The following is a 19812-nucleotide window of genomic DNA, read 5'->3' as shown; positions in this document are numbered from 1 at the left end:
TGTGTTTCGTCTGTGGTGGTCTAGATCATAGACTTCTTCAGGGCTATTGCTAGACCAACAATTTGCTATTGATAGGTAAGTAATATCGACGAGTAATGGAACTAGTAATCAGGATTAAGGGTCTGGAGACTCTCGATTCAGTCAATCGTGATTCAGGAATAAGCTTCAAATTCACAGAGGAGCCCCAAAAGACCTTCGGACGCGGTGTGATCCGACACTAAAACCAGGAACCGGCGTGTAGCTATCAGGGGCACTTGGGGAGTGTCTACCACTCCGTCCCTGCTCTTTGGGCAGCCCTGCCCCGCACATGGAGATCCGCTAGAGAGAAATAAAATGATAATAACCTGGCATTATTATCATTTTATTTTTCTTGTGGGACGACGCTTGTCCGCCTTAGCGTAGGAGCCGCCACTGTGAATGCCCCTTGGCACTAGCAATCCTTTGTGCCACTTTAACAACCTTTCGCCAGCCACTGTGGCTGGTACAGAAGGTACTGTGTGTGTGGGATGAGGGAACTTGTACTGTGACCCCAGGCAAGCTGCTACGCTGCAAACCCACAAAATGCTTGAAGGTGGCGCCTGCTTTGTAGGAATCTCCTCCAACCAGAGTGTAAGGACATATATCATAAAATCAGAGAAAATGCACGTGGTACTGATGGGCTCCAGGCATTGTCATAAAAATGTGCCCGCTGTACAGAATTGTGTCCTGGCCACTAAATTGTGGGTGTTCTAATCTGCACGGTGCAGGGACCTTGCTATCCATCGCCGGCTGACTCCTCCATCTCCCAGCTTCGCGCGCCTCCCTTATGAATAGCTCTATAAATGATCATTTTAGTTGCCAAACGGCGCGCGGGCAGCCAGCCTGACAGCGCCCTGTCATTTCCGCCAGGATTTAAAGGGGGGGTCGCATCTATTCATCACCCCCAAATGCTGCCTGGAATCGATAAAATGCTCATGACGCAGCAGCATTTTCTGTTTTATATCCCTCTCTTCTTGCAGAGGAATCTAACGCGAGAGGCTGCGGTGGGAGCAGGGGCCCCGCGCGCCATTGATCCGGTATTAACGGGATATTGATTCAGCGCTCCGGCCCATCCGTCTATGTAATTGTTTTATGAAACCGACAGGTTATTGAGAAGAGCGCGCGGACGTCACTTGAGGGCGCGCGACGTAGCGTAGGCAGTCCGAGGGGGGTTGAATCTGCAATTAGCGCGCGCCATCGCCAGCGACCCGGATTACAAAATGATGTTACCTTGAGTTTGTGCATGCGACCCCCAAACCTGCCCTCTGACGTAGCAAGCAGTGCACACTCAGAAGTTGCAAGGTGGAGGACAAGCATTTGTGGAACTTTCTTTCCCCTCTCAGTCATGGGGGGTAACGTGATCACTGACGCAAGTTGACTCTAACCTTTGGTCTTTGTGAGGATGTCCAATAGCATCGTCCCCTGTGGGGAGTATGAATGAATATAAGCTTTATAAAGCGCGAACTTGGCCCAGGGGCGTCAAGGCACTGCGGAAAGAGGTCAACAGAGCTGAGAACAGAGGTGCAAATATTATATACACAGCTTACAGAGTAGAGAGAGTAAAAAGCCAGGTCTTCAAGGCTTTGCGAAAACGAGAGATTGACCCTACTTTTAAAAACCCGTTCATATATCCACCGATTTAAGCATCCATTTATTCATCAGCCTCGTCCTCTGTGGAGAAGGACCCTACTTTAAAAATAACAAACGTTCCTGCATCCCCTGATCCATATATCCTTTTGTTTCATCTCTGCATAGGTGTTACTCAACCACATCCAGTTGGTCTGCGTCTAGCAGTGAATGTGCGTGTGGGTGGCCTGCAGTGTTGGCGGTGCATAATATGAGCCGGTGGTTGCTGGTGGGGTCCACTGACACTCGTTGTTGTGGAGAAAGCAGGAACCTGCAAGAGTGAGATGAAGGGGCAGGGAGTGTCTCATAGTGGATTAAAGAGGCACTGGAAACCAGTGTCGTAACACAGGCCTCCGCATCCCCTGCGGTGCGGGGGGCCCCCAAGCTGCAGGGGACCCCTCTGCACAGTAGTTAGGCCTGAGAGCACCGGATTCAATCCAGAGCGAGGGCCCCTCCATGTACCTTGCAGGGAGGCCCCCTCAATTTTCGCTACGTCAGTGCTGGAAACACCACCTTCGTATTCGGCACGCAGACACTCAGAAGCATCAGCCACAGCTACTGAGCAGAGTTCTGGGCACCAGCACTGAATCTTTTACAAATTAACCACTAAGAGGTGTAATATCACCTCATTACCCAATGCATTCATTTTGGGGATCACTTGGACGTGTCTGCATAAAGGTGAAATTTGAAGTTGGGTCAAGAGATGCAAGAGTTGAACGTAAGTTGTAAATATGCAAAGTGAGACACACTAGTGTAACGGGGCTGCACAAGGAACTATGAAGAACAAAACAGTACTGGGTGAACTGGTTGAATCTCAGCATCTTGTAATAATTCTGCCCACATTCCAGCCCAGGGTTTTCTTGCCCACTATGCCACTCCAGACAGAGACCTGTCTTATGCAAATCAGTCTTGGTCCTGCTTGAATAGGCACAGTCCAGCGCGAGCTGCCAGGCTGGGTCCAAACAAAAAGAGAACACAAGCAGTCAGAGAGGCGCCCTGGCCTTTTGGGCCTCACCACTGAGGTGCAGTTTGAGTCCACTGGCCCAGTAAGCAATGGACCCATGTCTGGGCAAACCCGATGCACCTAAGCCTTCTTGTTCAGAACATCAAAAACATGATGGGTGGAATGCTTGACTCTCCACCACCCACAATTACTATGACCACATTCTGGCACATTGGTTTTTTGCCCACTATGCCACTCTAAACAGAAACCAGCCACATGCCAGCCAGGCTTGGGACTGCCCCAGTAGGAACAGTCCAGCCTGAACTGTCAGGCAATGGCCCCTCCTGGAAGGAAATTCATGTTGGAATCTAAAATATTCAGAAAATGTAAATTTTTTATTCTATACTTTGGGGGTTATTTAATTGAATCAAAAACCAAAGCTCACCCTTTAGCTTGGGCTGATGCAGAATGTGAGTTAGGCACACCCTTACCCTTCAAAGTCCAGAATTTCCCCAATCACTGTATATAAATAAGTCCATGTAAACACTCGGAAGAACATGCAGAGTTTTATCCAGTTGTGTCCCTTAAGTTCTGAGATCAGACGAGTTCAGGTGCTTTCAGGGTGATATGGTAGTAGAAAAAATACGTAGGCCATACCACCCTGAAAACACCTGATCTCAGAAGTTAAGGGATAAAACTAGATAAGACTCTTTGCGTGTTCTTCTGAGTGCTTACATGGACTTAATTATACCAATAAAGAATGTGTTTGTGAGAATGAGTCCTCCCTAGGCTGACTGCTCCATCACGTAAAGAACAACTGCTGTTGGCCCTACCTGGCTCTCAGCCCACTGACCAATTTCTGAATGATGCAAAGAGTGTGGGGAAGCCCTCATCCTGCTGATCCTGAGAGTTCTGGTCTATAGATCTGATAGAAGGTTTTGGATTGTTTGGGATACCACGACAACACAAGCAACAAATTCACTTACAAAAAATATATGTGCTCATTTGAATGTTTCTTCAAGTGATAAGGGGGCATATGTAGGTAATTTCCATTTTGCGATTCTCAAATAGCGATTTTGAAGGAATCACTATTTGAGAATTGCAAAATGGAATGTAGGTAATAATTCGTAATTTTTTTGCGAATCTCTAACATTCCTTAATTGCGATTAGCAAATTGCGAATCGCAATTAAGGAATGAGTGTCCCATTCATTCCTATGGGCCAAGAGGCCCATAGGAATGAATGGGGATACATTCTCAAATTGCGATTTTCTATGAGAAAATCGCAACTTGAGAATCGCAATTCCAAGGGTGCCAGGGTGTCCAAAGGACACCTGTTGCACCCCTGGAATGTGCCTGTAAGTACATGTGGCGCACAGACATGCCCTTAGGGCATGTCTGTGCGCCACATGGCACTTTGAATTTTTTTTTAATGCATTTTGACAGGAAATCGCAAAATACCATTAACTTGAAGTAGGTGGTATTTTGCGATTCCTTAAGCCAAAATCGCAATTTTAAAGGCCCCTCTACATAGCATTTAAGGAATCGCAAAATTGGGATTCCTTAAATGCTTGAGCAAAATAAGGAATCGCAATTTTTGCGATTCCTTATTTTGCTAAGTGGCACCTACATACCAACAGGCCATTTGCGATTCGCAAATGCCTTCCTACATATGCCCCATTGTTTGCAGTCTAGTCTCTATTTAGAACAGAGACTTCATTTCAGCAGTGGTAACCGGATGACAAGCAGGGCCATTGAAAGTTTGGGGGGCCTTGGATAGGTGGAGCTTTGCAATGCTCTTTGAATTAAAAGAAAACCCATCATTCTAACGCTTTAGGACAGGTGCTTATGACCAAAGGGCCCGTGCCTTGGGACAGCAGACGAACAAGTGTTTGCCACAAGCCATGGCCATTGGGAAAGAGCCTTTACAACGAGTTAAATACATCGCATTTTTTAGCACACATTTTTTCACAGAGAATATGCATTTACATCACAAGCCAATACCAAGCATTTAAGGTAAGTTGGAAGGTGTGGGGGGGACTCACCCCACATTTTTTTTAAATATGAAAACAATGCGTGGTATTGGCGTGCGATGTAAAAGCATAATCGCGGTAAAAACCTGCGTTCTAAAAAATTTGAGGCAAAGGCATGCGTTGCATTTACCAGCATTGTACCGTCGTAAAACTATGGCCATTGTGGGCTTTAGGATAAGCATGGGCGCCCAGGACCGGTCAAGCATTTCAGTGCTACTCCTTTAAATGCAGTGGGGAGGCGGTCAATAACTCAGAGGCTTCAGACCAAGCATCTACTGCACCTGATTGACCACTCTGACCTGTCTTCGACAGAAAGCGCTAATAGCGTGACAGTCCAGGCTTTCGGCGATAATTACCTAAAATTAGGATAGACACCTGGGCCCTTAGTTAAGACGCTTGAGCGGCTCTTCAGTAATTATCTTGCACGGCTGAGAAGAGACCGAGAAACTCAGTCGTCTAAGTGAAACATTTGAGCTCAATAGTCTTAAGTTACACGATTAACAACAATTATTGCATGCAGCGGACGGGTCAGCACCTGAGCCTGCGCGGACTGAAGCGTTAATGACCAGCCGTTGAGCAGACATCATGCCAGAATGCTACGCTACAATAAGCAGTGAAAGATTCAATTTATTTGGCTATCTAACCTTCAGTACAATGTATTAAATTTGGTGCCTCTGGGCTGGAAATGAATCATTGTAGCAGTCAAGGATTTCCAGCAGACATACTGGCTGCCTCCTTGCTCTGCAGTGTGATTTCATGAGGGGGGGAGGGGGTAGCGACTCCCTTTTGTTACTGGTGGTGTCGTTCAGCGGCTCCCAACTACTGTTCAGAAATGCAGGAATTTTGATTGGATTATGGCGGTTGAGAGGGTGTGTCCACCGCTGGCACAGGCTGTAAAATGGCGGTTCTGCTACAGTGTACCCAATGAAGGCCTAAGGTGGAATTGAATCGAAGGGGGAGGGGGGGCTGCAAATACATGGCACGTCAGGGTTGCAGTAGAAGTTCTCGCGCGAGTCCGAGAATGTTCTTTCACTGAGCCGGCTCATGCTAGCCAACAAAGCACTTCAAACCCATCCCATCACCTCTTGTATTGTATTGTATTGCGACTTATATAGCGCACGTATCACCCGAAGGCATCAAGGCGCTTGCCTTGGTAACCCGTCCTGGCTTTTTCCCTGTGAGATAACCCCTACTGGGTATCCCCAGGGTGAAAGCCAAGCATCCCGCAGCAGGTGGGCCGCCGTAGTGGAGATTAAGCAACTATTGCCCAGAGCTGAAGCGTGGGACCCCATGATTAGAATAGGCACCGAGGCGAGATTTATCGAGTCCGTGGACATTTTGGGCTCAGGACCCTGCCGCGTCGGGAATTGAACCCTGGTCCCGGGCCAGACCTCTGCATCAGGGTCTGCCGCTCTAATCAGTGAGCCACACTCCTCCACACACCTCTTGGGTAACACAGTTGGGTCAGGTCCCCGACATGACATATTTTCTCAAAATTATTACATCACTAAGGACCCTTCCACCCAGTACTCAATTTCTAAAAAAAAAAATAAGTGCCAGGGCCCTCGTTAGGAGACCACTGCAGCTTGCACCACACATTGCTCCAGCCAGCGCTGCCAATCACAGTACCTAAACAACTAGTAACCATCTCACTCCTACAAGTGTGGCTAATCTGATTATTCCAGGCTACCCAAAGCTATACGAATGGCTTGGGTAGCAGGTAATAACTATTTTTAAAGTATATTAAATTAATAAACAACTGTTGTAATGCTCCTCTCTAAATTAGACAGACAGCGCCACCATGTGGCAAACTGTAACAAGTAGCGGTGTTGACAATTAAGTGCCGGAAACCACTGACTCAAATTAAGCACTGCTTTCACCAAGAGACAGAGGCACTAGACATAGACACTGAACAAAGATAGTAGTCAATTGCACTTTCCCAGGTTGTTTGGTCTCTTGATACCATGATCGATGACACCCCGACTTTTCCAGCTATGCCCACCTCTTCTGCGGATCTTTCTCCACCTATGAGCGAAGCTGGGATGGCATGGGGTGTTGTTACCCCGTGCTGTTACTCTTATGACTTTTGTACTTGCTGGTTGCCCGTGAATTGTGACTGGTAATCTATCAATATTTTCTTTTCTTATTTTTGGGAGTTTGTAAAGCGCTACTCAACACCCTGTCATCGCCTCAGTGTGCTTTGGGGTGTGGCTTCATATAGGAGGGAGAGACAAGTTGCATAATAGTACCACTGCTGGAGCCGGTGACCAGAGTTCGTTGATCATCTAGCAGAGATGCAAAGCATCGGAGATAGCCCGCCCTTGGTAGGTCGCCAGATACATGCAGGGGTGCCTGCCTGCATTAATGGCAGGATTGTTTTTGAGCGGCAGGGAGGGACATCTTCCTGCACGTAAACAATCCTAAGATACATTTTTGTCTTTCTTTGTGTGCTGCAGAATGCAGCACATGGGGAAAGAGGAACTGATGAGGAGTAATAAAGATATTTCTCCTTTAGCATTTTGACGCATTTCCAGGTTCCCAAATCTTAGTCAATCATGATGTTCACCAAAATCCATGGGTGGATGTATTGGAACGCCCATACTCCACCCATGCAACGCCTCCCAACTTGAAATGTAACGTGACGCAGCACAAGCAGCTGCCGTGCGTTGCACTCCTTTACAAAGATACGCCACGCCTCGTAAATCAGGCCTTGGTGGCTTTCTAAATATTCCTGAATATTTTGTACTGTCCTTGCATTGTCTCACGTGACGCAAGGACAGCTCAAAGGCTTCATAAATATGGGCCTTGGTCTGTTGTCCAAAATTTTCTCCGGAACGGAGAGCCCTTTTAATTACAACTTTTAAGTTGCCACATTGCTTTAATACGAATGAAGGTGTTTTTTTTATTAACAAATTCGTCTTATCATGAATAGGATCCAGTCTGAACTGGAATATCCGGAACATGATGCTACGTAAAGGCCCTTCCCATATGTGTAAATGTTTATTCTGTGAGAACTCTTGGCAGGTGCAGCTTCCCACGAGTAGGTGGGCCACAAGGTTGCTCGTTGCATTTGGGGTCTAGAGGACCAGGTCAACCTCCAAACCAAAGATGTGCAGCCAAGAACATTTGCAGAAGAGCCAGATTATTGATGAAGAGGGTTAAACCTATTCAGCATCTGAAGAAGGTTATACTACTAGCAGCAAGGTAAGCACCAAGCACGTCAGCAAAGAAGCACCTAATGGTGGCTGTGAGAAGGTCCAGTTATAAGGGGAGATGAAGATTGTCCCCCGGTAGAAGAGAAGCACCTACTGGAGGCTGTGACAAGGTGCAGTTAGGAGGTCAGAGGGCGATTGTGCACTGGTACTAGAGATGTACCTACTGAAGGCCGTGAGAATGTGCAGTGAAGAGGTCAGAGGACGATCGTTCATTGTTAGCAGAGAAGCACCTACTGGTGGTTGTGAGAAGGTGCAATTAAGAGGCCAGAGGACGATCGTCCACTAGTACTAGAGAAGCACCTACTCGAGGCTGTGAGGAGGTCCAGTTAAGAGGGGAGATGACGATTGTCCCCCGGTAGAAGAGAGGTGCCAACAGGTGACTACGAGAAGGTGCAGTTAAGAGGTCAGAGGACAATCGCCCACTGGAACTAGAGAAGCACCTACTGGAGGCCGTGAGAAGATCCAGTAAAGAGGTCTCTGGACGATCGTCCACTGGTACTAGAGAAGCATCTACTCGAGGCCGTGAGAAGGTGCAGCTAAGAGGTCAGAGGACGATCGTCCACTGGTACTAGAGAAGCACCTACTGGAGGCCGTGAGAAGATCCAGTAAAGAGGTCTCTGGACGATCGTCCACTGGTACTAGAGAATCATCTACTCGAGGCCATGAGAAGGTCCAGTTAAGAGGTCTCTGGACGATCGTCCACTGGTACTAGAGAAGCATCTACTCGAGGCCGTGAGAAGGTCCAGTTAAGAGGTCTCTGGACGATCGTCCACTGGTACTAGAGAAGCATCTACTGGAGGCCATGAGAAGGTCCAGTTAAGAGGTCTCTGGTCGATCGTCCACTGGTACTGGAGAAGCACCTACTGGAGGCCGTGAGAAGGTCCAGTTAAGAGGTCTCTGGACGATCGTCCACTGGTACTAGAGAAGCATCTACTGGAGGCCGTGAGAAGGTCCAGTTAAGAGGTCTCTGGATGATCATTCACTAGTAGCAGAGAAGCACCTACTGGAGGCCGTGAGAAGATCCAGTTAAGAGGTCTCTGGACGATCGTCCACTGGTACTAGAGAATCATCTACTCGAGGCCGTGAGAAGGTCCAGTTAAGAGGTCTCTGGACGATCGTCCACTGGTACTGGAGAAGCATCTACTGGAGGCCGTGAGAAGGTCCAATTAAGAGGTCTCTGGACGATCGTCCACTGGTACTAGAGAAGTATCTACTGGAGGCCGTGAGAAGGTCCAGTTAAGAGGTCTCTGGACGATCGTCCACTGGTGCTGGAGAAGCACCTACTGGAGGCCGTGAGAAGATCCAGTTAAGAGGTCTCTGGACGATCGTCCACTGGTACTAGAGAATCATCTACTCGAGGCCGTGAGAAGACCCAGTTAAGAGGTCTCTGGACGATTGTCCACTGGTACTAGAGAATCATCTACTCGAGGCCATGAGAAGGTCCAGTTAAGAGGTCTCTGGACGATCGTCCACTGGTACTAGAGAAGCATCTACTCAAGGCCGTGAGAAGGTCCAGTTAAGAGGTCTCTGGACGATCGTCCACTGGTACTAGAGAAGCATCTACTGGAGGCCGTGAGAAGGTCCAGTTAAGAGGTCTCTGGACGATCGTCCACTGGTACTAGAGAAGCATCTACTCAAGGCCGTGAGAAGGTCCAGTTAAGAGGTCTCTGGACGATCGTCCACTGGTACTGGAGAAGCATCTACTGGAGGCCGTGAGAAGGTCCAGTTAAGAGGTCTCTGGTCGATCGTCCACTGGTACTAGAGAATCATCTACTCGAGGCCGTGAGAAGGTCCAGTTAAGAGGTCTCTGGACGATCATTCACTAGTAGCAGAGAAGCACCTACTGGAGGCCGCTGGGAGCAGAGAAGCACAGGGGCCATGAGCAGGTGCAATAAAGAGGTCAGAGGACGATCGATCACTGGTAGCAGAGAAGCCCCTACTGGTGGTCCTGAGAAGGTCCAGTTCAGAGGTCAGAGGACGATTGTCCGCTGCTAGCAGAGATTCCAACTGGGCTTTGCCTTGTTATTACAAAAGGCTTTCATGCCACCACCTGTAAGATTAGTGCTGAAACGTTGACGGCATCATCTCTTCTACTCCTACTTCACAAACGTAAATTGCGGGCCTAAAGACAACAAACAAGTAACAAATATAGAGAATGGGACAAATCTTCACCAGGAAACCTGCACCTCATGCTCTGAAAACAAGTTCTATGTATGCCACCTCAGGGTGGGTGAGGGCTTTTATTTCTTAAATAAGAAACACTTTTAAACTTAGTTTTACATGACGGACTGTGTCTCATTGTGTGATGAAATTTGTGGTTTGGGGGAAATGATGCATGGCTAGGATAAAAAAGTCCCTTGCTCCCTTTCTGTTCTCTATCTTACACTAGGTCATAGCAAGTTTTACTTCTCTCTCCCCCATGCCTCCCTCCGAGCCCATCATGAGCAGTGGTGTATCTGATCAACACTCCTGGCTGAATGTGATCTCTGTTACAGGCCCTCTCTCTTTACTCTGCTTCATAAGTACCACTTCCTGCTTTACAAAAACTCAAATAAATTACAACAGAACATGAATACATACTTGATGCCTCAGAACGCACGGGTGCTTGAATGCCCTCCATAGATATCATTGCCCCTTTGTGGCATCAACACTCACACAAGTGGGAACATCAGTGTGCAACACAGTTATTAGGCCCTGTAGCAAGGAGGCAATGCCTAGTGGTGCCTAAGCCACGTTCACCCTTGATAGACACATAAGGCAAGGTGGCAATGCCGTGGAAGGCCCTCCGAACATCAGGGGTACCTCTGAAATGAGTACATGGCGGACATAGGCAGATTCCTGTACACCCCAAGATTCTGCAGGCTTCCTGACAAATACAACCCAAGCAGGGTCTGTGGGCATCCTGATTCTAGTTAGGAACAAGCGGTCTACAATCCCACCAGGTAGATAGAACCCAAGCAGGGTCTGTGGGCATCCTCAGTCGGGTTAGGAACAAGTGATCTACAATTTTACTGGTAGATACAACCCAAGGGTGGTCTTCCAGCCCCTGAGTCTAGTTAGGAACAACGGTCCACAATCCCAGCAGGTCGATACAACCCAAGCGTAGTCTTCCAGCCCCTGAGTCTAGTTTGAAACAACTGTCTACAATCCCACCTGGTCGATACAACCCAAAGGTGGTCTTCCAGCATTCTGACTCTAGTTAGGAACAAGAGGTCTACAATCCCACCAGGTAGATACAACCCAAGGGTGGTCTTCCAGCATCCTGACTCTAGTTAGGAACAAGAGGTCTACAATCCCACCAGTTAGATACAACCCAAAGGTGGTCTTCCAGCATCCTGACTCTAGTTAGGAACAAGCGTTCTACAATCCCATCAGGTAGGTACAACCCAAGGGCGGTCTTCCAGCATCCTGAGTCTAGTTAGGAACAAGCGGTCTACAATCCCATCAGGTAGGTACAACCCAAGGGTGGTCTTCCAGCATCCTGACTCTAGTTAGGAACAAGCGGTCTACAATCCCACCAGGTAGATACAACCGAAGGGTGGTCTTCCAGCATCCTGACTCTAGTTAGGAACAAGAGGTCTACAATCCCACCAGGTCGATACAACCCAAGCGTAGTCTTCCAGCATCCTGACTCTAGTTAGGAACAAGAGGTCTACAATCCCACCAGTTAGATACAACCCAAAGGTGGTCTTCCAGCATCCTGACTCTAGTTAGGAACAAGCGGTCTACAATCCCACCAGGTAGATACAACCCAAGGGTGGGCTGTGGGCATCCTGAGTCGGGTTAGGAACAAGATATCGGTAATTCTATGTCATGCAGAGACCCCCTGGCAAACACTACCCAAGGGTGGTCTTATTGCCCGTGCAGTCTTCCTGTTGAGTCCCTTCCCTCACCCATGGCTCTCGTGTTGTGCTCTTCGATGAGACGCCCTACATATGACTTAAAAAATAAAACGTGCCTGGACCGCACTGACACAGGACAGGTCCCCATTACACTAAACTCCCTTAGATGCCTTCTCCTCCTCCTGTCTGCTCAGAGCGGGCAAGGGGGCGCGTGTTGTTCCAACACACATGGTCTACGCGTTAAAATGACACTTATCGTTTGCTACATGTCACCTAGGAAGTCTTCAAGGCACAAGGATTCAGCTGACCCCTGCAAGCACACGCGTGAGGTCCATCTACACGTAAGACCATCAAAGAGCAGCACGCGGAGGGCCAGATAAAAGGAGGAGCTATCTCGGGGCCACAGCCTTGTAGGGTGGAGGTGGTCTTTGCTCCATGTCACCCATGAGGTGGCCCAGGGACAGGATTCACGGAGCAGCTGGACATAGTCCTCGGCGTTGAGGAATAGGTTTCGATGTTATCTTAACATACATGAATAGAGTATAGACGCGTCATCTTCATGACACGTCACGCATGAGGGTTCCAACACAAACGAGCCCTGCTATGGTTTGCAGCCATGAGCATTCGCTATGGGCTGCACACCCCAGCACGACAATCTATCACGCGGACGGCGATGGAATACTCTCAGTCCAAGGACTCACCTCCCTCACACTCTGGTTCCAAGGCAAGAGCAAGGAAAGAAAGAAACTAACTCCTGCTGCATGTAGAAGTAGGCAAGACATACTCCTTCCAAGCTACACCGACCTTTAACGGTGTCACTACTAATGGAGCACACCTCTCACCTTTGGCAAATTCACTCACAGGACATATAGCAAACCCCTCAATCCTGCACAAACGCATCGTGGGTCACCAACTAACACCCCACAAATACACAGTGAGAATCCTTGACAGCCCCGCGACACAACTTCCAGGCACACTGCACTTCTATTCTCCTCAACAGTACAAATGGAGCACTGCTCCCGAGCAGGCTGCACAATCAAACACACTTCTCTTCCGGCGTTCTGCAAACACACACCTGCACACGTGTACACTGCACCATCAGTACTCTGCAAACAGCACACGTGTACACTGCCCCATCAGTACTCTGCAAACAGCACACCTGCACACGTGTACACTGCACCATCAGTAGTCTGCAAACAGCACACCTGCACATGTGTACACTGCACCATCAGTACTCTGCAAACAGCACACGTGTACACTGCCCCATCAGTACTCTGCAAACACACACCTGCACACGTGTACACTGCACCATCGGTACTCTGCAAACAGCACACCTGCACACATGTACACTGCACCATCGGTACTCTGCAAACAGCACACCTGCACACGTGTACACTGCACCATCAGTACTCTGCAAACAGCACACGTGTACACTGCACCATCAGTACTCTGCAAACAGCACACGTGTACACTGCACCATCAGTACTCTGCAAACAGCACACGTGTACACTGCCCCATCAGTACTCTGCAAACAGCACACCTGCACACGTGTACACTGCACCATCAGTACTCTGCAAACAGCACACGTGTACACTGCACCATCAGTACTCTGCAAACAGCACACCTGCACACGTGTACACTGCACCATCAGTACTCTGCAAACAGCACACCTGCACACGTGTACACTGCACCATCAGTACTCTGCAAACAGCACACGTGTACAAAGCACCATCAGTACTCTGCAAACAGCACACCAGCACACGTGTACACTGCACCATCAGTACTCTGCAAACAGCACACGTGTACACTGCACCATCAGTACTCTGCAAACAGCACACCTGCACACGTGTACACTGCACCATCAGTACTCTGCAAACAGCACACCAGCACACGTGTACACTGCACCATCAGTACTCTGCAAACAGCACACCTGCACACGTGTACAAAGCACCATCAGTACTCTGCAAACAGCACACCTGCACACGTGTACACTGCACCATCAGTACTCTACAAACAGCACACCTGCACACGTGTACACTGCACCATCAGTACTCTGCAAACAGCACACCTGCACACGTGTACAAAGCACCATCAGTACTCTGCAAACAGCACACCTGTACACTGCACCATCAGTACTCTGCAAACAGCACACGTGTACACTGCACCATCAGTACTCTGCAAACAGCACACGTGTACACTGCCCCATCAGTACTCTGCAAACAGCACACCTGCACACGTGTACACTGCACCATCAGTACTCTGCAAACAGCACACGTGTACACTGCACCATCAGTACTCTGCAAACAGCACACCTGCACACGTGTACACTGCACCATCAGTACTCTGCAAACAGCACACCTGCACACGTGTACACTGCACCATCAGTACTCTGCAAACAGCACACGTGTACAAAGCACCATCAGTACTCTGCAAACAGCACACCAGCACACGTGTACACTGCACCATCAGTACTCTGCAAACAGCACACGTGTACACTGCACCATCAGTACTCTGCAAACAGCACACCTGCACACGTGTACACTGCACCATCAGTACTCTGCAAACAGCACACCAGCACACGTGTACACTGCACCATCAGTACTCTGCAAACAGCACACCTGCACACGTGTACAAAGCACCATCAGTACTCTGCAAACAGCACACCTGCACACGTGTACACTGCACCATCAGTACTCTACAAACAGCACACCTGCACACGTGTACACTGCACCATCAGTACTCTGCAAACAGCACACCTGCACACGTGTACAAAGCACCATCAGTACTCTGCAAACAGCACACCTGCACACGTGTACACTGCACCATCAGTACTCTACAAACAGCACACCTGCACACGTGTACACTGCACCATCAGTACTCTGCAAACAGCACACCTGCACACGTGTACAAAGCACCATCAGTACTCTGCAAACAGCACACCTGCACACGTGTACAAAGCACCATCAGTACTCTGCAAACAGCACACCTGCACACGTGTACACTGCACCATCAGTACTCTACAAACAGCACACCTGCACACGTGTACACTGCACCATCAGTACTCTGCAAACAGCACACCTGCACACGTGTACAAAGCACCATCAGTACTCTGCAAACAGCACACCTGCACACGTGTACACTGCACCATCGGTACTCTACAAACAGCACACCTGCACACGTGTACACTGCACCATCAGTAGTCTGCAAACAGCACACCTGCACACGTGTACACTGCACCATCAGTACTCTACAAACAGCACACCTGCACACGTGTACACTGCACCATCAGTAGTCTGCAAACAGCACACCTGCACACGTGTACACTGCACCATCAGTACTCTGCAAACAGCACACCTGCACACGTGTACACTGCACCATCAGTACTCTGCAAACAGCACACCTGCACACCTGCACACGTGTACACTGCACCATCAGTACTCTACAAACAGCACACCTGCACACGTGTACACTGCACCATCAGTACTCTACAAACAGCACACCTGCACACGTGTACACTGCACCATCAGTACTCTACAAACAGCACACCTGCACACGTGTACAAAGCACCATCAGTACTCTGCAAACAGCACACCTGCACACGTGTACACTGCACCATCAGTACTCTACAAACAGCACACCTGCACACGTGTACACTGCACCATCAGTACTCTGCAAACAGCACACCTGCACACGTGTACAAAGCACCATCAGTACTCTGCAAACAGCACACCTGCACACGTGTACACTGCACCATCAGTACTCTACAAACAGCACACCTGCACACGTGTACACTGCACCATCAGTACTCTGCAAACAGCACACCTGCACACGTGTACAAAGCACCATCAGTACTCTGCAAACAGCACACCTGCACACGTGTACAAAGCACCATCAGTACTCTGCAAACAGCACACCTGCACACGTGTACACTGCACCATCAGTACTCTACAAACAGCACACCTGCACACGTGTACACTGCACCATCAGTACTCTGCAAACAGCACACCTGCACACGTGTACAAAGCACCATCAGTACTCTGCAAACAGCACACCTGCACACGTGTACACTGCACCATCGGTACTCTACAAACAGCACACCTGCACACGTGTACACTGCACCATCAGTAGTCTGCAAACAGCACACCTGCACACGTGTACACTGCACCATCAGTACTCTACAAACAGCACACCTGCACACGTGTACACTGCACCATCAGTAGTCTGCAAACAGCACACCTGCACACGTGTACACTGCACCATCAGTACTCTGCAAACAGCACACCTGCACACGTGTACACTGCACCATCAGTACTCTGCAAACAGCACACCTGCACACCTGCACACGTGTACACTGCACCATCAGTACTCTACAAACAGCACACCTGCACACGTGTACAAAGCACCATCAGTACTCTGCAAACAGCACACCTGCACACGTGTACACTGCACCATCAGTACTCTACAAACAGCACACCTGCACACGTGTACACTGCACCATCAGTAGTCTGCAAACAGCACACCTGCAAACGTGTACACTGCACCATCAGTACTCTGCAAACAGCACACCTGCACACGTGTACACTGCACCATCAGTACTCTGCAAACAGCACACCTGCACACCTGCACACGTGTACACTGCACCATCAGTACTCTGCAAACAGCACACCTGCACACGTGTACACTGCACCATCAGTACTCTGCAAACAGCACCTCAGCACACGTATACACTGCACCATCAGTACTCTGCAAACAGCACACCTGCACACGTGTACAAAGCACCATCAGTACTCTGCAAACAGCACACCTGCACACGTGTACACTGCACCATCAGTACTCTACAAACAGCACACCTGCACACGTGTACACTGCACCATCAGTAGTCTGCAAACAGCACACCTGCACACGTGTACACTGCACCATCAGTACTCTACAAACAGCACACCTGCACACGTGTACACTGCACCATCAGTAGTCTGCAAACAGCACACCTGCACACGTGTACACTGCACCATCAGTACTCTGCAAACAGCACACGTGTACACTGCACCATCAGTACTCTGCAAACAGCACACCTGCACACGTGTACACTGCACCATCAGTACTCTGCAAACAGCACACCAGCACATGTGTACACTGCACCATCAGTACTCTGCAAACAGCACACCAGCACACGTGTACACTGCACCATCAGTACTCTGCAAACAGCACACCTGCACACGTGTACAAAGCACCATCAGTACTCTACAAACAGCACACCTGCACACGTGTACACTGCACCATCAGTAGTCTGCAAACAGCACACCTGCACACGTGTACACTGCACCATCAGTACTCTGCAAACAGCACACCTGCACACGTGTACACTGCACCATCAGTACTCTGCAAACACACACCTGCACACGTGTAGACTGCACCATCAGTACTCTGCAAACAGCACACGTGTACACTGCACCATCAGTACTCTGCAAACAGCACACCTGCACACGTGTACACTGCACCATCAGTACTCTGCAAACAGCACACCAGCACACGTGTACACTGCACCATCAGTACTCTGCAAACAGCACACCAGCACACGTGTACACTGCACCATCAGTACTCTGCAAACAGCACACCTGCACACGTGTACACTGCACCATCAGTACTCTGCAAACAGCACACGTGTACACTGCACCATCAGTACTCTGCAAACAGCACACCTGCACACGTGTACACTGCACCATCAGTACTCTGCAAACAGCACACCAGCACACGTGTACACTGCACCATCAGTACTCTGCAAACAGCACACCAGCACACGTGTACACTGCACCATCAGTACTCTGCAAACAGCACACGTGTACACTGCACCATCAGTACTCTGCAAACAGCACACCTGCACACGTGTATACTGCACCATCAGTACTCTGCAAACAGCACACGTGTACACTGCACCATCAGTACTCTGCAAACAGCACACCTGCACACGTGTACACTGCACCATCAGTACTCTGCAAACAGCACACCTGCACACGTGTACACTGCACCATCAGTACTCTGCAAACAGCACACCTGCACACGTGTACACTGCACCATCAGTACTCTGCAAACAGCACACCTGCACACGTGTACACTGCTCCATCAGTACTCTGCAAACAGCACACGTGTACACTGCACCATCAGTACTCTGCAAACAGCACACGTGTACACTGCACCATCAGTACTCTGCAAACAGCACACCTGCACACGTGTACACTGCACCATCAGTACTCTGCAAACAGCACACGTGTACACTGCACCATCAGTACTCTGCAAACAGCACACCTGCACACGTGTACACTGCACCATCAGTACTCTGCAAACAGCACACCTGCACACGTGTACACTGCACCATCAGTACTCTGCAAACAGCACACCTGCACACGTGTACACTGCTCCATCAGTACTCTGCAAACAGCACACGTGTACACTGCACCATCAGTACTCTGCAAACAGCACACCTGCACACGTGTACACTGCACCATCAGTACTCTGCAAACAGCACACCTGCACACGTGTACACTGCTCCATCAGTACTCTGCAAACAGCACACGTGTACACTGCACCATCAGTACTCTGCAAACAGCACACCTGCACACGTGTACACTGCACCATCAGTACTCTGCAAACAGCACACCTGCACACGTGTACAATGCACCCTCAGTACTCTGCAAACAGCACACCTGCACACCTGCACACGTGTACACTGCACCATCAGTACTCTGCAAACAGCACACCTGCACACGTGTACACTGCACCATCAGTACTCTGCAAACAGCACACCTGCACACGTGTACACTGCACCATCAGTACTCTGCAAACAGCACACCTGCACACGTGTACACTGCTCCATCAGTACTCTGCAAACAGCACACGTGTACACTGCACCATCAGTACTCTGCAAACAGCACACCTGCACACGTGTACACTGCATCATCTTACACACTTCCCCTCCAGTGTTCTGCAAACAACACACCTGCACACAGGATAGGGCTGCAACCTTCAGTCCTCTGCAAACAACACACCTGCACCTTCCCACATACACTTCTCATGCACAGCACATGCTCCCTCGCCCTCCAGCAGCGGGTCAGAGGGCGCAGAGCCGCACTACAGCAGCACTCTGCTGTTTAACGCACTGACAATCCAGCAGAGAACCCTCCTGATGGGAGGGGGTGGATGGCCCCCCACCCATCCCCACCCCCAGCCGAGCCCCTGAGACGCTCCGATGGGTTCAACGCCGGAAACGCGCGCATCATAAATCACCCGCTATCTGATCAGAGCCCCCAAACACGGGGCATTAATGCACGGAGTATGCGATGCAGACGTCAGCGGGGGCGGGGCGAGGCTGCGTCCCTCGGTTCTGTCTCTTAGTTTCCCTGTTGTGAGCTGGAGCGTGCAGTGTGACTTTGTGAAGGACAGCAGCCCGGCCTCTGTACCCAGGGGGGCCTCTCTGACAGGGGTAGGCGGGCTCTAATCTATTACTGAGAGACGAGAGCCGGGGTCATTCTGAAGAGGCCATCTGCACAGCTGCTGAACCCACTTCATTATACTTGGAACCCAGGCAGGGCCGGTCCTAGAACTTCTGGGGCCCTGGGCGAAAGGAAAGTTGTGAGGCCCCTCTAATTTTCATGTAAAATCCAGTTGCGGCCAGCATGACTCGCGGGTGGAAGGTCTCGCGGGGGTTCGCGCGGGGGGGGGGGTTTTGGGGGGGTTAGTTTAAAAATAAATTAAACTTACCTTCCCAGGTCTCGCGTCATTTCTGCTCCTGACCTGCTTTCCTTCTTTCCTGCCTCTAGCAGGAACAGGAAGCAGGCAGCCTCCCTTCCCTAAGCAAATCACAATGCTGCAATGTCAGCCGACAAGCCTGGCGCCTATGGGGAGGCCATTTTCTCCATGTAGGGTACACTGATGCCTACATGGAGAAAGGCCAGCGTGTGCATGACTAGTTTGGTCAGCCCTGGAGGGAAGACCAAACAGTCAGGGCCCTTAGCAGTGGGCAAGGCACTCCTCCCCTGTCCTAAAGCAAACCCGCCCGCCCCCAACCAAACACTTCTGCTTTCTCGCAGTGCGCGTAGCAGAAACATAAAATGGTCGTTTTTGCATTTTGTGTTTCTGCTTT

The 19812-nt window shown here is 49.7% G+C and overlaps 1 protein-coding gene across 1 annotated transcript in view; it reads right to left on the bottom strand.

Moving 5' to 3' along the window:
• The window catches only part of SLC30A3 (solute carrier family 30 member 3), a 534152-nt gene that overhangs the window by 359016 nt on the left and 155324 nt on the right, over nucleotides 1-19812 (bottom strand). The gene's annotated exons all lie outside the window — the stretch shown is intronic.

This window comes from Lissotriton helveticus, chromosome 6 (genome assembly GCF_964261635.1).
Source record: "Lissotriton helveticus chromosome 6, aLisHel1.1, whole genome shotgun sequence".
Classification (NCBI taxonomy): Eukaryota; Metazoa; Chordata; class Amphibia; order Caudata; family Salamandridae; genus Lissotriton; species Lissotriton helveticus.
The sequence above is the reverse complement of the archived record's forward strand: the minus strand, read 5'-3'. Positions and strand labels throughout refer to the sequence as shown.